Source organism: Streptopelia decaocto (genome assembly GCF_964273445.1).
Source record: "Streptopelia decaocto genome assembly, chromosome: 6".
Classification (NCBI taxonomy): Eukaryota; Metazoa; Chordata; class Aves; order Columbiformes; family Columbidae; genus Streptopelia; species Streptopelia decaocto.
Window position 1 is genome coordinate 41,731,219 of NC_138660.1, and position 21,799 is coordinate 41,753,017.

General features: G+C 38.3%; 1 long non-coding RNA gene across 1 annotated transcript in view; it reads right to left on the reverse strand.

The window, feature by feature from the left end:
• Positions 1–19,375, reverse strand: part of LOC309441574 — a 29,332-nt gene extending 9,957 nt beyond the window's left edge. The window contains exon 1 of the long non-coding RNA XR_014184420.1: positions 19,220–19,375. This is a non-coding gene — a long non-coding RNA (uncharacterized lncRNA). The remainder of the gene's footprint in view (positions 1–19,219) is intronic.
• Between the last annotated feature and the right edge of the window lie 2,424 nt (positions 19,376–21,799).

The window sequence follows — 21,799 nt, forward strand, 5'->3', positions numbered from 1 at the left end:
TTACCATAGTGTCTTCAAAATGATAAAAGATTTCATCTCCAATCAAACAGAATAAAATTATAATAGATAGAGTAAAAAGAATTTTTTTGCATCCTTCAATTTTTTCTAAACTCTGAGGCTACAAATACTTAGAAATATTCTGGACATCCTTAGGGTCAGAAACTTCATATTAGATGTGAACCTTAGAAAGTGATGCATTATTTTTTTCTGAAATAAAAAGTCAGAATGTCAATATTCTGTGAAAGTTTTGTGGACATATAAGAGTGAACACAATCAGAAATGCTACAGTGGAAAGAGGAAAGATGAAATACATAGAAGTTTATGGGATCTGAAGTTGTTTTGGGTTTTGTTTTGTTTTAGGCATAGAGAATACTTTGGATTCCTCTCTCTGTTTCATGAGTTAAGATTGCCTAAATCATATCAGCTTTGGCCTTCTTGGGTAAACATGAAGATCTACCCCAGCCCCAGTGCTAGAAGTATCAGGAATGGATCTTACATGAGTGAGAAAGAGACCCCAAATTACATTGCTACTAATCTGAAGCCATTCATGTGTTCTTTTAAACTGGATGTCATAGTAGAGAATCTTTTGCTCCTATCAAAACTGTCTGGTAATGCAATATTTTACTGCCAGATGTGAAAATTAAGTAAAAGGGATACAGTAACATGATGGTGAGATGCTTGGCAATGTTTCTGAACCCCAAACTGTACAGCCCTGACCTCTCAGACTGTACTCAGCAGAAACTCTGAACTTCTGCTTTTCATCATGTGCTGCATAGGAATAATAGGTTTTGCACATGAAGTCGCTTAGAGATTTATTTACCTACAATAAAGGCTCCTACTTCCCAGACTCATGCTGAACCATCTAGAATTGAAAGACTCTCCAAAATTACTACTCATTCAGTACTTTAAACCAAGGCATAGCAATTTATAGATTAAGGTTTCTCAGAGTACATAAGCACAGGGAGGCAATAGTCTAACCCTGTTATAAAAGTCTTACAGGACCAGTTACAAACATCTGTCAGGGTAGTCAGGATGAACTGTTGCTCTCTGAAGTCCCTTGAGTCCATTTGATCCAGAAAAACAGGGATTTGGAGTCTGAAATGCATACCATTTCTGTGTATTTGCACATAATATATGTTTTAAGGAAAAGCAAAGACTGAAAAAAATGAAACATTTATTTACAAAACATTCATGAATTTGCTTACACCCTTTTTTTGGCCAATTTAATTTTTAAGCTTAATGGCTGTAAAATGTCAGTTTCCCAAGTGTGAAATCATGATAATTTCTTTAAAGCACCTGCAGCCTTCATTTAAACTTGACCACTCTTCAGAGGGCCAGCTGTAGAATTATGTGAAAAGTTTCTGTGGTATAAGAGAATTATTATGATTTATAGTTTTGTTCATTTGAGATAGGAACAAAGTTTGCACTTCAAGACTATTGGAAATGTATCATAGAAGAAAATAACATCATTTTTATGGGGTATCATAAAGATTGCTTTTGATTTGACATCTTCTGCTTGCGCTCATTTTTACTGAACCATGCAAATGTTAAATCTGCCTCCCGTTCAATAACAAAAGTGAGGCTCTCTGCAAGGACTGGACACTCAAGTAACTTTTTTGAAAGTTCTATTTCAAAATTTGCTTTTAGCTCCAAACATCACACAGAATAGATGAACTGTAGCTGTGACCCATAAAATAACAACGTAAGAGGAACAGGGCATTTATTAAGAAATAGAGTTCATGTGCTGGTTACCAAATCATTTATTTCAAGTACACATAGGCTGGTGTTTTGTAGCAACTAGAAAAGCAGATCATTTTTGGACTTATCCCATCCATTTAAAAAAGGTAGAAAATATTCTGAATGCTGAGGCAGATTTCAAGGCAGATTGCAAATTGCATCGGTTTTCACTACTGGATTTGAAAGCTTGATCTGTACCTCGTTTTGAAGCAGCCTACTCTCAGTACTTCAGCTAATACACTTCAAGAAACAGCTGGCATCCAAGAAACCATCTTTATCACCTCTCCCTCCTGACAGGTCTTGCACTGGTTAGAATGGAGCAGTATCTAAGCTACACTACTCTCAGATGCCTAAATGCCTCAAGATCTCTCAGTAAGGACAGTTTGGGCATACCATGTGTTTTTTTCCAATTAAGGCTGCAGGACAAATACAAAGAGCTCAGAGGTCACTACTGCAGGTTTGAAAATTCCTGTACTCTGGGCATTTCTCAGAAAATTTTTAGGATGATTTTTAAACTGTGGAGGACTGCCTTGGGCATTTTCTTGTGGGAACTCATAGTCTATTTATTGGTGCAAATTTAAATCATGAAACAAGATAACTCTGTTTATTGTGATAAGGGATTATGGTGAGAACTCTGCTGCTGCTGCTTTTTAAATTACATTGGTTTTGTCTATTCTAGGAATAGGAAGAGAATATACATCCAAACTCCTTTCTCAAAATTGCTTCCTGAGCCTACCATTTTTCTCATATGGAAGTGAGTGCTCTGCTCCATCACCCATCCAGCACAGTAATGCTAACACATGCAAATACAGAAATACAATACCCACGCAAAGAATCTAGAAATAAAAATAAACTTTTGTCCAGTGCAAACTTGCCCCTAATGCTCTGTGTTACTAGGTAGCATCTGCTCTTATAACACAATTTAACTCTGTAAAAACTATTTATGACTAAAAGTCATAAATAATTATTTAATACATCAGAAATTTTTCACATAATTCTGCAACTGACCCTTTGAAGAGGGGTTACATTTAGATAAAATCTAAAATCGCTGCATTGTGAAGGGAAAATCACATATACAAACAGCAATGTTTCTAGTGAAAACAGCAGGCACTTTCTTCTAGATTCAGCGAAGAAATTACAAAAGTTGGCTACGTGCAGAAAATGGCAACTATTGCTAGCCCAGCCTGACACAAATATTCCTGGCCCTCTCAGGACCACTCCTAAATCTCCATTTTTGCTAGGACCACGTTAGCCCAATGCCTAACATTAGCCCCCATCAAGACTCAAGGTATCTGAGACCTTTGTGAATCACAGACACTCCTTCCTGCATGAAATTCCCAGTGCTAGCTGTCTAGTGTGCAATACTGACTGCTAAGACATTCTAGGCTACATGCCAGTGCTACCTCTAACCTTGAGCTTAAATTCTCTGGTCAGCCAGAAATGACCAAAAGGAAAAGCCAAGGAGCTATGACTAAGCCTGGATTAGGAACATCTGTTTCACTGATGCCAAGCCCCCCAGCATCAGCCCTTGCTGATGCTGTAAGTCAACCCACATGTATTACCACTTTAAAATTCATGAGCCACAACACAGTGTTGCTAATTCAAAACTTAATTCATAATTCCCCTATCAAGTGAAATTCTGACCCATTGTTGTTATCCTGTATTCATCCATGAGCCAGTTATGCTGTCATGAGACCCAGTTTCAGCACTGGCTCAAATCCACCTTCCGTGGCTTTTGAGTCTTTCGCAATCCTAGTTAGGTCGGTGCTGTCCTGAGTCTTTAACTATGGTATTAAATGTAAGCTAGAGAGAGAGGATCCAGTCAAGCGGACCTTGCCCAATTTATCTATGTGGAAAGCTGTTCTCCTGAATGGTGTTATAGTTCTGCAGCACCTGACATATCTGAATCCTAACTTCAACCCAGCAACAAATTGATTTTCCTATAAACTGAAATTCTTGGCAACTAAAAGAACCTAATTAGTGTGTTTCTGTTGGCAATAGTTTTTTTTCCTCTGAGGGCAAAACATATTTCAGTTGTATGTAGTTCAAGCTCCTTGAACAGCGCCAGCTAAAACACAAATCTGAACCTAGCTGAGCATCCTCTCTGGGCAACAGAACTAATTTTATGTCCAATATTTTGACACTGCTAAAACTAGGGAAGCAGCTTCATATGGAGCTACATATTGGTTTTTGTCTGCGTTAAGCTTAACCCTAACACTAATCTTAGCCTTAACCTTAATCACAGGCCAGAATAAACTCCTTGAGTCCTAAATGAAAGCTGTAATTCCATTATGAAAAAAAAAAAAAAAATAAATCTAGCTTTGAGGTCCCTGTCAGTTCAAACAGAACCCCTCATTTGATTGCTAGCCCTAACCTGAAGCTTTTATTTTTCACTAGTCCTCTAAAGGACATAAGCTAGAAGCAGCCCTACAATTGTCTGTTTGTTAAACATATACAATAACCTTACTTTAGAATCTCCTAACATCTGATTCCAAAGCCTCAGCAATTTCTCACCTGCATTAATTGAACAATGTGTGTTAAATATCTTTACTCTTGGCACCTCATTAAAGCAGCTGAATAAATTGACTCAAATCAAAAGAATTATTTGTTCTGAAGAATCTGCCTTTCAAACTTGAAAATCATAAACAACTAAGCAGAGGGAACAAGAGAAAATTTGCATTTATCTTACTAGTTCCCTTTACGCCAACAAGTTTCCACCTCTGACTGAAAGACACAGGTTTTCCAACTGGAATAAAGCTGAGACTTCGCCCTCAGTCAGCTGACAACGTGCTCATTGCTTCTGCTGGCTAAGCCAGCACTGGAAATGATCAGATTTGCCTTTGACCCTTAGAGAGTGCACCCTTACAAATAATGAATGATACCGCCTGGTCAGGGTCAAATAGGTAACTGCTTGGCAATTTTGCTTGCTATGGTGACCTTTAGACTTCAAGTGATTTCTCACTGTAATTTTTTCTCCCGTTCCTGGCAATGTGGCTAGCGCCAAACAGACCAGCTGCGAAGCACGTGGCTGTACTTTTTTTTTGTTAAATATAAATACAACTTTTTTATTCTTTATACAAAGTAAAAATCCCAGGTTAAAAAAGGTCAAGTGAATCATTAAACAGCAGAACCACAAAATATAATTATTACTGCTAAACTACATATCCTAGCATATGCAGTGCCATTTTGCAAGCCTAATAGGAAGCTTTTAAGTATAAGATCCTCCAGGCAGCTGTGCTCAGTAAAGTAGAATCAACTTCAGGCAAGTATAGAAGCACTTTGAAGTGTAAGATCACCTGAGTTTAAGAAAGAAACAATAATTTAAATAGTAGCAGTCAAGCAAAGTCAATTTGAAACATGGCAACCAGGGAAAGTAAAGCTGTATAGATTGAACGACTGTATTTGCCAAGGAGAAGTAATGTGATGCCTGGCAGAAGCTACAACAGTATTTAGGTGTCCTTAACTGCTGCCCAGTTCCACATAATCCTAAGGATCCATTTGGACATCTCAAGGTATAGATACATTTTGCTCTTCTTCCATTACTCTAGGAACATTCCTGGTTAGTGACTACCTCCTCGAGAGCTGTATTGTCTGGGAAACCCCAGAACTGACAGCATTACAGGTTTTGGTGATGCCAGAACAGAGATGTCTATAGAGGGAAGGTTCCCATAGCCTTTTGGTCAATACATGGGACCTATGACCTTTCCACAGGTGGGACCGTTGCTCCCTCCATCTGATGCCCAGCTGTTTTTTTGGGATGTATCACAGTTTTATTTGTGGTAAGGTAAGAGTTGGGCATTTGTGCCATATTTCCTTTGCTGTAGTTCCTGTTCTTTCATTTGTAACTACTTCAGCCATTGACTCAAAAAATAATCATCATTGTAAAGAGACAGTGTTACACACACCAAGTTCAGACTGTTACAATAAAACATGGTGAGATGGTTTACTATGATAGCAAAGCTAAGTTAACTTTGACCTAGTATCATTACTAAAAAATGCACACGGACAAATTTCAGTACTATTTATAACCATCCAATAGAAAGGTGGTAGGGAGCACAAACCTGACTTGGTATAACTTTAGGTCATCATGGACAGCCAATCTGTTTAATGGGGAGTGTCTTGTTTGGTATCTATTTCATCTTGGAAGTGGAAACACTTCCCATTGGGATCGAAGGGGAAATGTTACTGTCATTTACTACACACACCTAACATCAGCAGAATTTCAGGGTTTAATTAGATGAAGAATTTTGTCCACATGAAAAGCCAGTAGTCATCCAAGCTATGGTGTGTGTCACATTCATTTGAACTCTCCCAACGGTTTCCCAGATATTGCTGAGAGCCAAAGCCAAACGCTCAGATAAATACCAGATGCCAGGTGCTTGGTGTCTCTGGGCTTAATACAGTCCAACAATGCTCACTCATACAGGACTACTTTTCAGTTTGTGGTTTCTACTCAAGAAGATCACATTTTAGCTTGCATTAGGCAATACACACACATGTTACTCTTAATAAATAACTCCCATTTGGAAAACTGCTGGAAAAACTGTTTTCTATTGAAAACAAAACTTACATGATAGGGCAATACCTATAGGGTGCCTATTAAGCCAAACCCCAAGCAATGGTTTCTCTCATGCAATAGTGAGTTCACAGCAGTTGTTGTGACAGACTCCTTAGACAAAGATCATTTCTCTGTTGCACTGGAACAAGCTATGGACCACAAATCCCACATTCCAGTTTTAACAGGCAACAGATATGCTAGGTCATATTACGTGCCTATGAACACATATTCATAACACTGCTCCTTTTCAAACTTCATGGAGTCACTCCTGACTTATTCCAACATGTTATTGACCACTATTCTATTGGTGAAGACCTCAAAAGAGATTTTGCATATAATTTTATTTTCAAAGAGAGATTACACAAAAGCACTTATAAATTAAACAGATAATGAAGAGTGTGTGTGAGGGGTAACATGGCAGAGAGTAGAATAAATGATTTACAAAATATTAGAACAAATTGTTTGAAATTTCTTTCTTTTACTTCTGAGAAAGGAAACCTGGATAAAGAGTTCTGTGCAGAAGAGCAGTCATGATAGGCCCAGATTAGTAAGAAGATGGGGAAGGAGTTACAGAAGAGCAACCAAGGAGGAAACCATTCTCCTGGGATAAGAGAGTTATAATTAACTGGAGTAATAAAAGATATGAAGGACAGAAAACTGTGAAAGGCAGAAATCAGCAAATCTAGCATATCCTGAAAATAAAGCATGGCTAATTGGCAGAAAGCTGTCCAAAGTCAAAAAAAAAGAAAAAAAGAAAAAGGACTGAATACAACTTTTTTGAGAAGACCTAAAAGCCTTTTACGCTGCTAACACTGTTATTGGCCCCCAAGTTTCTGGCTCCTGCGAGCACCAAGTAAAGGCGTGGGAGGAGAAGGCATCTGATTGCCCCTTGGTCTGGAAGCCAGCCAGCAGCACTGCGCAACTCCTACGCTTTGCGTTTTCTTTCTTTTTTTTTTTTTCTTTTTTTCTTTTTTTCTTTTTTCTTTTTTTTTTAAGGTTTTGCTACTGATTAAAACCCTTTCTCTCTGTGTCTTTTCTTGGAGGAAGGCTGGCATGAGCAACACACTCCTTTTGCTCCATAAATTCTTCTTCTTGCACTGCTGTCTTTTGACTTTTCCACTATCAAAAATGCCTTTGCTAATTGCATCAGCCTCTGAGGTACAAATTATTCCATGTCACTAAACTTAAACTAGAATTCAGTTTGGAATTTTGTATATAACAAAAATTTTAAATTATTAATGTATAGCTTCAATCACCATCTTATATCTTCACTTTCCTTGGTTATATCAAAGATTAGATTATTTGCTGATTTCTGAGAGTATTTTTTCTTATTTGTTTTAGACATAAAGTTGTGACAAGTCTGTTTATTCTTCCATTATTTAATAGAAGATGTCCTAAGTTTCTGTGGGAAAATGAAATGACCTGGGACAGAGGCAGAGATGGGACTATTTCAATTGAAAACGTGCTCTCAGAAATAAAAGACTGGTTGCAACCAAGTTAGAGGTGTATCAGTTCATTAGTTCAGTATGACACCTGATATTTTAAAAATCACAAACGAGCAGATGCTCCTTATCTGAGAGATGAGAGGGCTTTTTTTCCACAACATCCTTCCATGACAGCCAAAAGTCCAGGGAATTATCAGTGTCTACTGGTTCTTTTAGTAGCCCCTCTATCTCTGCCCGCCCCAGCAAACAAACTTCACCTGAAAATGTGTTTGGGCCCCAAGGCCAAGTGGGCTGGGATGGCCTCTGTCAATACTAGATGTCTAACGGCTTTCGGTCTCCAAAAGGAGAGGTTCCAGGGCTGCCTACAGGGAACGGCGAGCACAAACACCAAAATGTGCCCAAGAATTGTTCGGGTGCAGCACTGTTTGGATAAGGATGAATTCACACCAGCGAAAGTTCTGGTTACTAGCACAGACGTTCACAGCCCAGTGCTGGGAAGTGTTCCCAGGCATGTTTGGATTTACTCACATAGACACAGCCCAGAGGTGTGAGAGCATTTCAAAGGGGGCTATGCATTAGAGATGTGTTTTATGACCCATATTTAATGTAGATCTTCTCTTTCTGGTGTCCTGGAATCTCCGTGGGAGTAATTACAAACATAATAGTGCTGTTCTGTTTCTGCATAACATGGAAAGGAGAGAACAAATGTGGGGTGTTTGCACTTTTAAATAAACCACTAGTTTGTTCTAACTAAGCCACAAAACGAGCACATTTGAAAAGAAAAAAACATGATTGATAGTGGATATTAAACAGGTCTTTTCAATCATTCAAGGGGTAAGATCGCTCCTAGTCATCTTCAAAGTATTTTTTAAAATTTATCAACTTATATGTACAAAACTTTCTTTTTCTGGATCAAGACAACATTGCTAAGCCACACACGTGCTCACAGACACACAGACTAGCCTCCATGAATTTTGGAAAAGCCTAAGTTCAGATCCATTTCAATTGTCAGAAAACCACACCAAAAAAAGAGCAGCAAATATAAACCAGAACAAAAATCTAAATAAAATACTTCAGAAGGTTCCCTTATCCCGTTGTATTCCAGTAAATTATGCATGCTTTCCTGTGTGTTTTGGCATGAGAAAAAAATTCAAAGCTGCCTCTTAATTCTGCAAACACAAGGAACATACACGTCCTTTACGACAAGTTACTTCAGCTCTGCTATTAAACTTTTAAAGCAATTCATGTAGTTCTGACATCCTGTCACTTCAAAGCAAGAATGTAGCATTTCATCACAGGAAAACAGGTTTGCTGAATTGTGCTTTACAAGGTATAACACAAGCAAAGTGCTGTACAGCATCTTTTAAGGTTCACCTTGATTTTTGTTCAAAAGTAGAAACGCTTCAGAGAAATGCTTTGGCAAATACCTCCTTTGTGCAATTCTCTCTATCTTCCAAAAGTAATGGAAGTTTTCTAGTATGAATAAAGACATGGATATATATGGTTTGTGCCTGAGTGTGGTGCCTATGGGATATGGCTGAGAAAGAAACAGGATTTCCTTAGTGGATCATCATACTTACACTCATTAATAACAATTATTTTCTACCTGCAGCCTGGTCAATTTGAATGTCCTGTTAAATGCAAGCGCCAGAACGATTGGCTAATTTTTGAAAAACACAGGCTGTAATCGCTCTGGCTGCCATTCAAATGTATATAATTGTTTCAGAATGAGCAAAAAGCATGATGAGGCCATGTGAGGCCAGCAAGAGGAGAGCAGGGAAAGTTTGGATTAGAGGTTTCCTGTATGGAAAACATCTGCACTGGAGCTGAAGATATTGTGCTTTCACTGCAGCGTGGCTTAGATATTTACAGAATTACCGGGCCAGTGCAGCGGCCATTGCTCACCCTGCCTGCCCAGGTACACTGCTCTTGGGGACCCAGGGATGCGAGAGCATGTTCAGAAGCATCTCCACTTTTTCAAAGGTAGTTACCCTATTTAGTGGTGGTTACTCAAAACAAACTTTTGAAACAACTGTACTATTCTCATCAGTTTGAATATCAGCTTCCCCCTGAAAACAAAATCTTGTAAATTATTCTTTTTATATTTCATTCAGAATGGTTGGATGCTTGAGCCATGAAGGTCTGTGTTTTACCCAAATATCATTACAAACTGAACAGGGTTGGGTTTTTTTTTGCTACAAATTGCACCCTGTCGGTTCTAGTGACCTTTTGGGGACAATGGTGTAATTATGTTAATGTCTTTAAGAACCTGTTGCACGTATGTCTCACGCCCAAAGTGGATCAGCGAAAGGTAACTCACCTAAAAAGAAAAAACAGCACCATAGACCATAAGAACAGAAGTGAGACACACACAAATCCACCAATTTTCCAAATTCCTCTTAAGAAAGTGTTAATTTATCTTAAAAGATGATAATCCTAAAAGTTTTCCCTTTCATAGATAACTATTTCTTTAGTGGTATAAACACTATTATTTAGCATGTTTAGAAGGAACATCTTGAAAACCAAAGTGATTATACATTATACTTCATCCTGCTGACATTCTGCAGGGATCTGTCCTCCAAAAGGTCATTTTAGTGTTTATCTCTGTTTAAAAGTGCTTCCCACTCCTGCACTCTCCCACTTTCACCCCAGCACATCCTCTCCTCTCCAGTCTATACACAGGCTCTACCACAGTAACAGGAACAGAAGGGAACTTTGTCAAAGTTACAGCATATAATTTCCAGAAGACTATCCTCTAATCACATAAGTGATTATCAACAGGATAGGCAAGACACTCCTATAGTTTAGGAATTACATTACGAAAAATATGACGCAGAAAGGCTTATGATAATAAAGTTTGCAGGAACAGAGGCATAGAAAGAAATACTTAATATCAGGAGAAGCTCTTTCTTTGGCTAGATACGATAGTTCACCACTGTGGTATTACCACACTCCATGCAGTTCTGGTGTTTATCCTACTGAAAGGATCCGTAAGAGAATTACGACATCTGAAGAACTAGAACACCTATCTTACAGGACACTAATGGAGATCCAGTGAGTGGACATACCAAAATATGCTTATCAGGAGACTGTGGTTTGTAAGAAAGAAAGTAGCAAAACATTCTTAATTTATCAGATAAATGCAAAATAAGTCACTGTTAAAACATAAATCAAAATAGAAAAAAAATTAGTAACAAGAATTAGCTATTAGACCTTTTTCATTTTATGAGATATGTTCAGGTTCTTGCAGACTTTCCACCAACAAGGCTCAATATTTGTTAGAGCTGACAAAGCTCTAGCGCAAATCATGGACTTGCTACTAAGAACAGATTGCAAGCCAGAATTATTCTATTATTCACTTCCAGCCTTACTCTTTGCATAGGCAGTGAATCCCACATAAACAACAAGATGCAGTCTGTCCAACAGATGGACTGTATGAGCTGGAAGGAACACTACACATGTATGAAAGGATAAGGTCATACCATAAACATCAGTAAGAGGGAACACAACAGGTATTGGCCATTCCTGCCTTTCACCTTCCCAAAGTATTAAGAGATGTGGTAAAGAACAGATGCCCATCACCAGGGGGGATAACCAAATGGCAAGAGGAAGCTAAAGAAAGGATGTAAATGAGACATTTCCCCCAAATCCACAAGGTCAAGTGGAAGGACAGCTGGTTTCTCCTAGGCAAACAAGGTACTAGAGGGCCTCTTGACTCTTTTTTCCCATTGCAGTCAAGTGAGGCAGGAGCCCGTTCTGAGCCAGGTTCTTCTGGCCTCATGTGACCCCAGCAGAAGAAAATAATGAGAGCCCAACTAGACACAGCTTGCCAGTGGGTGCAGCCACTGAGAAATTCCATGTCAGGCTCGGTACCTTGACTGCCTGCCAGTGCTCCAGCATGCCTGAACACTGCTTCAGACACGTATATTGCCGAGTGACTTCAGTGCCTTAGGAAACAAGACTGATGCAGTCACTGATGCTATAGCTCTATATACACAATTTAATTTACGTAGAACAAAAACTCTTCTAAGAACAACACTAAATACTTTCTAGCTGAGATAAAGTATTTATATAAGTTGTAATGTTCTGGCATAATGCAGCTACAAAACCTATTATATTTTATTTTCTTTTATTATGTATCACATTTACCTGCTATACGATTTCTGATAGTAACATGAAAATAAAATATAGGATTCATTTCTACTGTAAATCTTTATTTCCATTTTCCATTTTGGGATCATCATTCTACAAAACTGATACACATGCTCTTAGGCTGGAAACAATTTTGTTTATATGGCATGAATTGTTGTTCTGAATCATAAAATCCTATGAGGAAATGTCAATTTCTGCTATAATTGTTTCCACTTTTAAAATCAGGACATTTTCAACATACAAACATCCACTCTGACATTGGTATTGCCTTGTAGGATGAAATAATATCTTGTATGTTTGGTAAGAAAAACAGTTCAATTTCAAATAAAGGAGAGAGCATCACATTCCCCAAACACTGGATTACTAGATACCAAACTGAAAGCCCCACTTGAATTATCTTTGCAATTGAATTCATACTTATCTCCTTAGGAAGAAACAGTAACAAAGAATGGAAGTACAATATTGCATCCAATTTTTCCTTTATTAAGAATCGATACATGTTAGTTCATATTTGGAACCTTCGGACCTTTCTTTATGTGCCTTAGCATATTACTTCTATAAATTCAGGGACTCTAGATTGCCCTCCTTGTGCATAAATAGTAACTCTTGTCCTGAAAAAAAAAAAACAACCAAACAAAACACAAACCAGGAGCAGACGTAACAGCATTAGAGAACTGCCTGCTGATTCAGCAAAACTCTGATTTGCTCTACAGCTCCTCCATAAGCAGCGACTGGAACCGTATGATTAGATTTCCTCTTCTGATAGTCTCACAAATTGCAAGCAAAAAGAAGCAGAAAGTTATTTGCTACCTGCACTCTGCAACAAGTCCTATGCACTACACAGACTGAATTTGCTCTGACTCTCCTTAATTACATCTGTCCGTCTTCTCTGGGGTGAAAAACATGGTCCTGGAGAAAACAGACCAGTAAAACTGGAATGGAATACCACCTACAAGACATAACTGTTTCTGAGTTTAATCATGGTGGGATGAGATTTGAAAGTTTTGGACACTACAAAAGGATATTATTTCCTTGATCAGAAAGAGGAAGACTAAAGCAATAAGACTAGATAAGATTTTTATAAAAGCACACTCTTTAATTTACCTTCAGGATAGAGAGATACAAATATTCTTTGTTTCTTTCTCTAGTAAAAGAGAATAGCCAACTTCTTTATTTACTGGTATTTCTTGTTTGCCATGACAAATGTTTCCCTGTCTGTTTCTCATGGAAACACTTATTTTCTGCAGCTCACTCTGTTTTGAATGGAAGACTGAAGTGGAATTGTCAGTGACCAGCAGACAGCAGCAGGAGAAAGACCTCTACTTGCTCATTATCCATCTGTAAATCAGACCTACCCATTACAGTTGCAGCCTGGAAGGGGGGAGAACGGGATGGAAGCAAATATGGATTCAGAGTTAAAAAAAATAATGTGCAATATTGTCTCAGTTCTTAAAGAAGCAAAGTCCTTAAAAACTCAAAATTGCAATGATAAAATTATTGCAAAGATTATTTATTACGATTTATCCTATCAAATAAAACATTAAAATCCATTGTTATCTTGGTGAACCTTTGCTACCTGAAAAAAAATGCAATTTGTTCAATAAGACATACAGAGTAATGAACAGCTGGGTAAACTAAAAGGTTTTGTAGTAGAAGTGTTCTAACCATACTGGCAAAGAGTCTACAAATTAGGAAGAGGCTGTAGGGCTACCAATTAGTCTATATTTGAGTCTGCAACATCACTTAAAGTTGTCCTTAAATAAAAGCAGAGAATGAATACTGGACACAAAACACACGGCCACTGCTTTCCACCTAAGACAGCTTGGGAAAGTGATGTCAGTGTTGTTACTGTAAGTGTCTTAATGAAGTAAAGCAATGGGCTCTCCCTGTGCTAAGAGCAGACATGGTGAGTAAGAGAAAGCAAATGCAACAAATCAGCAAGATGTTGAAATAACCTTTCCAATGGGGAAAGAATGTGACATAGTACAAAATCTGAGTGAAGATATCTGTTGCATTTTCAGTCCTGGCTGTGGGCAGTTCAAGCTAAAAGACTAAAAGCATCCTTGACTCAACAGGAACACTGATGGGCAGCAAACACAGAAGCGCATAAAGGTTGCACAGCCCTGACAAAGCCAAGCCACGTGTCCCACCCAGCATGAGGCTCATAGCTCCTCTGGGTTTAAGTTTGCACATCCAACACCACTGCACGGTAACTGTCCCAGCTCCGATCAGGAGCAGTACAGCTTAACTCATGCAGTGCTGCGCCCAAACCCTGACTTTCAGCTGCCTGAGGACTAAACTGTACTTTGTCCTCCTGCACCTCATTTATGTGTCTGGAACCACCACACAGGCCACTGCGTTCTAGCTGGACCTGCACCCTAAGCCTCTGCAGGTCTCTGAAAAGCTCTCAATGCAAACCTGCTAGGCATTTAGGGACCAGGACAGATGGCTGTTGCATGACAATTATTATGCTCAGAGCACTTAGAAATGTTCTTCAGCATTTGTTCGGGTTGAGGTGGAAGCTTCTAAACCCTGTTACCACATGAAGGCTTGAGAGGGAGGGCAACATCATTTTTACCACAGAACTGGGCTCCTCTGCACTCTCTTTCCTGTTTTGCAGGCAGAATATATCTTATGTACCAAAATATTTTTTTTTTTTTTTCCAATAGAAAAGAGATAGTAGTAAGTGCATCCATTACACTGTTTTGTGACACTGCCTGGGTAGCACAGCCCCAAACTGAAAGCAGAACATTTAAGATAACTGTGTGTTTCACATTTTTCAGAAAACAAGGGCTATCAGAGTTGACATCCTCTGCAGGCTGTTGCACAGAAAGATACCACTAAGTCCAAAACAAAGTCCTGTTCACAGTACAAAGAGTTATTTTCTTCATGTTCAGCACATTTCATGTTGATATGGATGGCTGGATCCTATTAGTTATATAATAAGATAAAGATGACTTGGAATTTAATGTCTCTGGAGGGATTTCTGGATTCCAAGAAGAGTCAACCTTATTCACTCTTCAAAACTGAAAGAAGAAGAATGACATTCATGATCCTATTAGGATCTGCCCTGTTCAACTCAAACCAGTAATTTTCTAATAGCACTCCACCTCTTTAGCTTGAATTAGGTTATTCTCCACAGTGATGCTTAATGCTCACTTGTCACTTTGAAGAGTTCAAGCAATGTTTTAAGGCTGGAGAGAAGACAGGTGTACTGCTTGGGTTTGGGAGATACTCCAGGCTGCAGAAGGTAACCATGTCCGCCAACAGAGCAGTTGCTTGATCTGTTGAACATCATAAAATGATCTCTCTCCACTGGAAATGCAGAAGCCCATTCTGGCTGTCCAGGCACGAGGCTGTAATCCATCCAGACATTCCTGCTGCGTGGGTGGGGGGATGCAAAGTTTTTAATACAGGAGCTGGAAGGAACTAGCTATCATTCTTTCTATCAGTAAGTTTTGTAATTTTCCAGATACATTATCCAGTCCTTTTGCTATAGCTGCCTACAAATGGCAAAATACATTTAATGTGCCATTTCATGGAAATAAGTAAAAAAAGAAAAATACTTCTCCCTTGTTTGCATGATTTATGGGGTCAAATATGCAGTGGCATTCCTAGGACACACCCAGAACTTTCATAAACAGACTTAAATGCACGATAATATTATCAACTAGGTATGTAATTTCTTCATTATCATGAGCAGTTATTTGATTCTGTGAATATGATTTGGAAAGGTGCTGGAAGCTTTATGAACTATCATTCAACCAGGAAACGAATCTCTAGTTCTAGAGTACAAACAGGAATTGATGTTACTTTTGTGCACAGGCGTTTAGTAAATAATGTTGCTTCCATTTGGCCATCTGTTGCAATGTAGTATACTCACACCAGCCACATTAGTGTATTAACTTTTCATCTTAACAGCTCACAGTATATCTCTAATAACAGAAAAAATGTTTTTATTGTTTTAAGTTTCTCTGCATGCACAAGGACTAACAATAATAGGTTAATAGTCTTGTTCTATCTTAAACATGTTTGTACTCAACACATTGTAGAAGACAAGTCAGAATTCATGAGGGGGACTTTTATGCTAGAGTGCGGAGAGCATTTTCTCTTTTAAAAGACATAATAACACTGAGCAATTAAAGATACAACTGTAGTGTTTTAAATATTGTAACACAGATCTGATATAGTTGAATAGTGCTGACACTGGTTGCACAGTCCTCGCTTTTTTTTTTTTCTGTATTTTTATTTTGGTAACCTAATGCTTTGTTCCCTGGGAAAGCCTGTTTTTTTTAATATTAATCAGGGAATGGTTGCCTTTCAAATAGAGAAGCATGGAATGAGTCTCTCATATTTCTCTGTAGGGAGGAAAGAAACCAAGCAGACACAAGTATAAAATATGTTTTCATTTTTCCTGACCCTCTTTCTGCTAGTTAACAGGTTTTGTTTGTATTCATGCATAAGGCAAGAGATAAGAGAATTAAAGTCTTGAACCTTGCAGGAAAAAAAAGCTTGGAGTTGCAGATAACCCAAATCCTTTGTAAGAAATTTTAGAATGGGGAAATGAAGGACTAGGGAAAAAAATAAGCCATACTTGATAATAAAACATGAATATTTGAATTTATCATCTTTCAATGCATCATTCAAAAACTCTACATCAAGAATGACAAAAATCTATGCCACATCACTCATGGAATGCCCAGAGTAAGTAGGTAAGTAATCTAAAAAAGAAGCCCCGCCTTTGATTTTAGATTTTTAGAGTGCTGGGAAATGCACGTTGGCCATGGACCACTTTACTGGGTTAAATTAATTTACACTGTGTGTTTTGAAGGATTGGTTTTCCTTAATTCAAAAGGAAAGAGATTTTAGCAGAATTTATATGTTTCTATGTAGTCAACTGAGGTAGTTCTCACTGATTCATGCAAATGTTCCTTGTGCATATGGAATTTTACCTGACTGTGCTTTAATAGAGGCATCTTGCTTAACATGCAAAAAGAGACATTTTCAGTAAAGCTGAGACACAAGGGAAGCAATACATGTCCAAATCTAAGATATATTTTATATACCATATATACTGCACTTTAAATTGCAACTTCTTGATTTGGCAATTACTTTTCTATTTTTTAAGCATGCACTTCTCTTTTGAATTAGTGTGAAAAGCCTGCTTTACCTTTACTGTTCACTTTTACTCTTTAATTTTTCACTTTTTTTTAATTCTGTCTTAAAATGTAGATCTAAAGATACCCTCTCAAGCTTTTTCTTCAACATTTACTTACTTGTGTTAGGATTCACCCTGTTCAAAAGCATATACTCTCAGATCTCACTTACCAGCACCTCAGAATTTAGCTCCAATGCCCTACAAAGCCCCCTGTATATGACATCTCACACAGGTTATCTGTGTTGGATCCATAATGACACAGGTTCACACCTCTATCAGTTGAAGCTGACAGCTGTGAGGTTCTTGGGTCTTAAGCAGTTGTGTCTCTTAGGAGTAATTTGTTTGCTAAAAGCAATCCAGACTGAAAAGTATTTTTCCCTTTTGTTTGCATGACTAAATCTTCCTTCTGAGTTGGATGCTCCTGTGCTATATATACAGCATGAGAAGGTACCATGTGCATGCTCTTGTACCAAAAATACCCCCAAACAAACCAAACCAAATAAACCCAAAAACCAAATCATATTAATCTTTCCTATAGATATCCTCTTTGATGGATTTGATACACTGGGATTTGGCTGCCTGGCTACGTTCATACTACTGACAGCTGTGTCATAAGTGTTTACGGGAAGTCACATAGGTACACAGGGCAAGGATTCATGTCTTTTAGCATTTATATTCAGATCACATTTTTCTAATTCAAAATATAAATGTATCTTAAATTACAAGGCAGAGTTAAGTGTTTCTTTGCCAAGTTCCCATTTCCATGAAGATTGCCAGATAATCAAGCAAATGAGAACAGTCACACTGAAACAAATTGATTTTTTTCTTTCCCTATATGGAGGGCTATCATACCATCAGCAGCTCAGCTCAACACAAGCCCAGGGGTGCTTGTCCTGGCCAGAAAGATCCCTAGGGCTTGGGACCACATGCAGGGATGTCAAGGCTAAAGAGAAGCTTATCTGATGAACTGTTCTGATAGACATTCATCTCACAAAGTTGTGAGATAAATAAAATTGTCCATAAAAGGTAAAAATGAAGACTAGTTTTAACTCATATGACAGAATAGGAGAAGAACCAATCTAAGCCAAGTGTAATGAATTCTGAGTTGCTTTAAACAGTTGAATAACAACGATTAAAAGAAATTCACAGGATAATTTTTTTATACATATAATTGATATCTCAGATTAATCTCCAATCTCTAAGAGCTCTGTCCATTTTGAGAGGAAATTACAGACTGGATAATGCAATTACCTCCCGCTAAAGAGCTTTGTGAAATAAATTTCTACTGTGGTAGCAAAACAAAGGACAGAGCAAGTGTTCCTCTAACTGTGAAAAGCTCACAGGGAACAAATAGATTTCTTAATCCACAGCTCATATGCTGAAACTGTTTATTCTTTAATGGGTACACAGTTCACAGCATTAACACTGGTATAGAACTATCAACGAGTACTATCCCTGGCACTATTAAAAAATGGATTTGACTGTCTCACTCTTATTAAGAAAGAATTGTGTTTTAGTTAAATTAGTGCTCACTAGCAACTGGAGGATGTCTGAAGAAACTAAAATTGCAATGAAATGTTACTTAGAGAGGAAACTACAAGAAAGATCTAAAGCAACTGCACATAAAAATGTAACATTTTGGCTCTCCAAATGCTCTGGAAATAGGCAGATATGTCCTGAGCTGATTACGGTGTTACAGATTACAGCATGATACTGATAAAACTATCAGAGATTTACACCAGGGAGCTGAACGAGGCAATTATGCTCATCTAATTAAGCAAGCAAATAGCAAAATGTACTCTGTAAAATTACTGTTGGCGGTTGTGATGGGTGGTCCTGCAGCGTGTGATGATATTCCTGGGAACAAGGACTCAGAGTTCACTAGCAGAAGCCACCTTGCATTCTTCCTCCAGCACTGCTGAGAGGATGCTGTGTTAGAGGTACGAGACAACAGGAAGCACATTTCTGTCCCAGATCGAAAAATCCAAGAACAATCAGCAGCCGGTACAACCCCCACTATCTGTCACATCTAATTAGCTCCCTACAGATGAACAGAGAAGATTCCCATCCTAAGAACTTCTATGTCATCTCTCCATTCGTTCTGCCCAGGTGTCCAGTAGATAATAACAGCTTGGCACAGACCTGTCTGCCAGGTGCTTTTACACCTACCTGTGTGAGGCTTTGTTGGCTGATTTAAATCAAGCAACCCAGGATGATATAACTGCATTCCTGGGGACCGCCTTGGTTTAGGAAAGGCAAAATCTCCCAGCTTGAGGATCTATTCAGTTACATAACGAGGCAATGGCATGTGCTGATTCATGGTCATCTTCTGAGCCACCAGGCACCTGATAGAAACACAACTGCTATAAAAATTTCCAGGATCGTGCAGAATTTAGCTGTCCTATGCATGTCTGAGCAAAATGTCACCCAAATGAATAACATACTACCTTCTCAACTAGCAGCCTTGTGGTGCAAGATGTTGAAGGTCTCAGATGAAACTGTTTTACCAACAAAGCTGTGGAATGGGATTTCTAAAAGTTTGATATTGTTACATGTTGCTGGCAGCAATTCAGGATGCAGTGGCTGTAATGGAAAAGTAGAATACAGAACAAACTCAGAATCAATCCATCCCATAAGACCTCAGAGATGGCAGAGTGATACATGAGGTTAAACAGGCCTTTTATAGCATCAGTTCAAACAGAAGAACATGCACGAGTTTCATAGGTGAAAGCATTTACATCTAACCACTAAACATGGGACCTAAAAACACAAGGAACTTAAACATGTCCTCAGACTGATGCAATCTGCTGCAATCCAGAAAATTCAAGTACCCCATTGAGTGATGGGGTGAATAAACCCAAACAGCAGCCTCTGTGGGACCAGGAGCAGACATCTCGCACTGAGGTACTGACAGCTCCACTGGTCAATGCTCCATCTCTCCCACTGGCCAAAGCCAACATCTGCACGGGGCTTCCAATGAGCACCTTTAAGAGAACAGCACTTTTAAGCCTTATGTTTGTAGCAAAAAAATGCAAAATCTGACACATACAACAGAGAGTTAGAAGCAGCAAAAAGCCAAATTTCCTATAAATATGCCAACTATAGTTCTTATACTATTATTCATTTGAGTTGGTAAGGATTATCTGGGGAAGCAGATGACTTTATCACACATTATTTGTTAAATATTCAGCACTAAGCAATCTGCTTATTGATGCAGTCAGTTAATCCCATCTTCGCCAGTTCCAGGAAAGAAAACTCCACTGGGTAAGCTTGTAATTCTGGCTATAAAATTTTGCCTTTCCAGATCCCCTTTTCTCCTAAAGGTTTTGGACTAGGTATAAGCTATGGAAGATTTCCTGAAAGGTGGGCCATCGCAGGCCACAGATGAGTCCACAGATCCACCTTTCATAATATCTCTTCCCTCCTTAAAGCTTTGTGGACTTTGCTGCTGTATGTCACCGATCTGTGACAGGATTTGGTCTCAAATGGGGGAGCTAAACATGACCTGTTCTCTTGCTGTAGTGCTTGAGCAGGTTGCACAAGTGCCATCAATGATACAGTCAGCATTTGCTGGGTGTAATGCTTCTTAATCTCTTCTCTGAGTGGAAAAGTGCATGTGGGGAGGCCAGAAAGTGCATTTGAATGCATCAGTGTTTTGCAGTGTGATTTAATCACCCATAATGCACAGGATTAATGAAATATTGTTTTTCATGACCAAAAGCAAACAAATCCTCATGTCCTGCTCTGTCACATGATAGAAGCAATGACTGAATTATCCCTTTTACATCTTTACAGTTTGTCATTCACAGTTCTTTGTGTTTTTACCAAAACAACAAACAGGATATGAACATGTGGATTTTGTCACGAATAGAATATGTCCACGTAGATTTTTTCACTGTTATTGAAATCCACCATACTTAACTGAAGTTAAGTAAAGGACATTCTGATTTAGAGGTTTTAGTGTGTAGCCAAGACTTCTCTCAGCTCTAGGACAGGATTTAAACCAAAGAAGAATCCAATTGGCTCTCACTGAACTAAACTACTTAGCTTTTACAAGCAACACTAATCATGTCCCAGATGACAGGTTTATTTTTTTTTGTTGTTTTTAAGTTAAAGAATAAAGCTGAAGTATTTAGTTTTCTATTAAAATACAATTTAAAGAGTGTAGTTCTATATCTATCAAATTAAATGCATTCACGTAAAATGAGAAATAAATAAAGCATAAAAATGAGCATAGATGGAAAATAAAAATATGAGATTCACTGATTCAGTATTTTTTGTTAAAAGGGATCTATATATATCCTGAGCTTTCAATAGAAGTGTTTTCTATAAGGCCGGCTGCAGTGAATTGTGATCCCTAAAGTCATTTCAGTGGTACCTGCAACATATGCAAGGTTCTGGTGACGAGGAGAATTTTCTGCTTATCAGGAGATGTTGCATTTGGTATCAGCAGCCCCAACTGACATCAGTAACTTGCCTTTCCCGTCACCAGGTCTGGCCTCCTATGCTCCGAGGATAATTGTGGAGTTCATTGGTTCAAATTCTTGCCCATTTTCCATAGGAACTGATCCTCTTCCATGAGGTTGGAGGAACTCCACTAAGAGAAACTTCTTGGATGTTTATGCGTATCTACTCGTAACAAGGTTTAGTTGCCAGATAAGTGTTTTATATTTACCCAATTTGCCAGTTTTCTGTTAAAAAAAAAGAAAATCTGGAATCAAATAATCTGTATTCAGTACAAGCCATTAA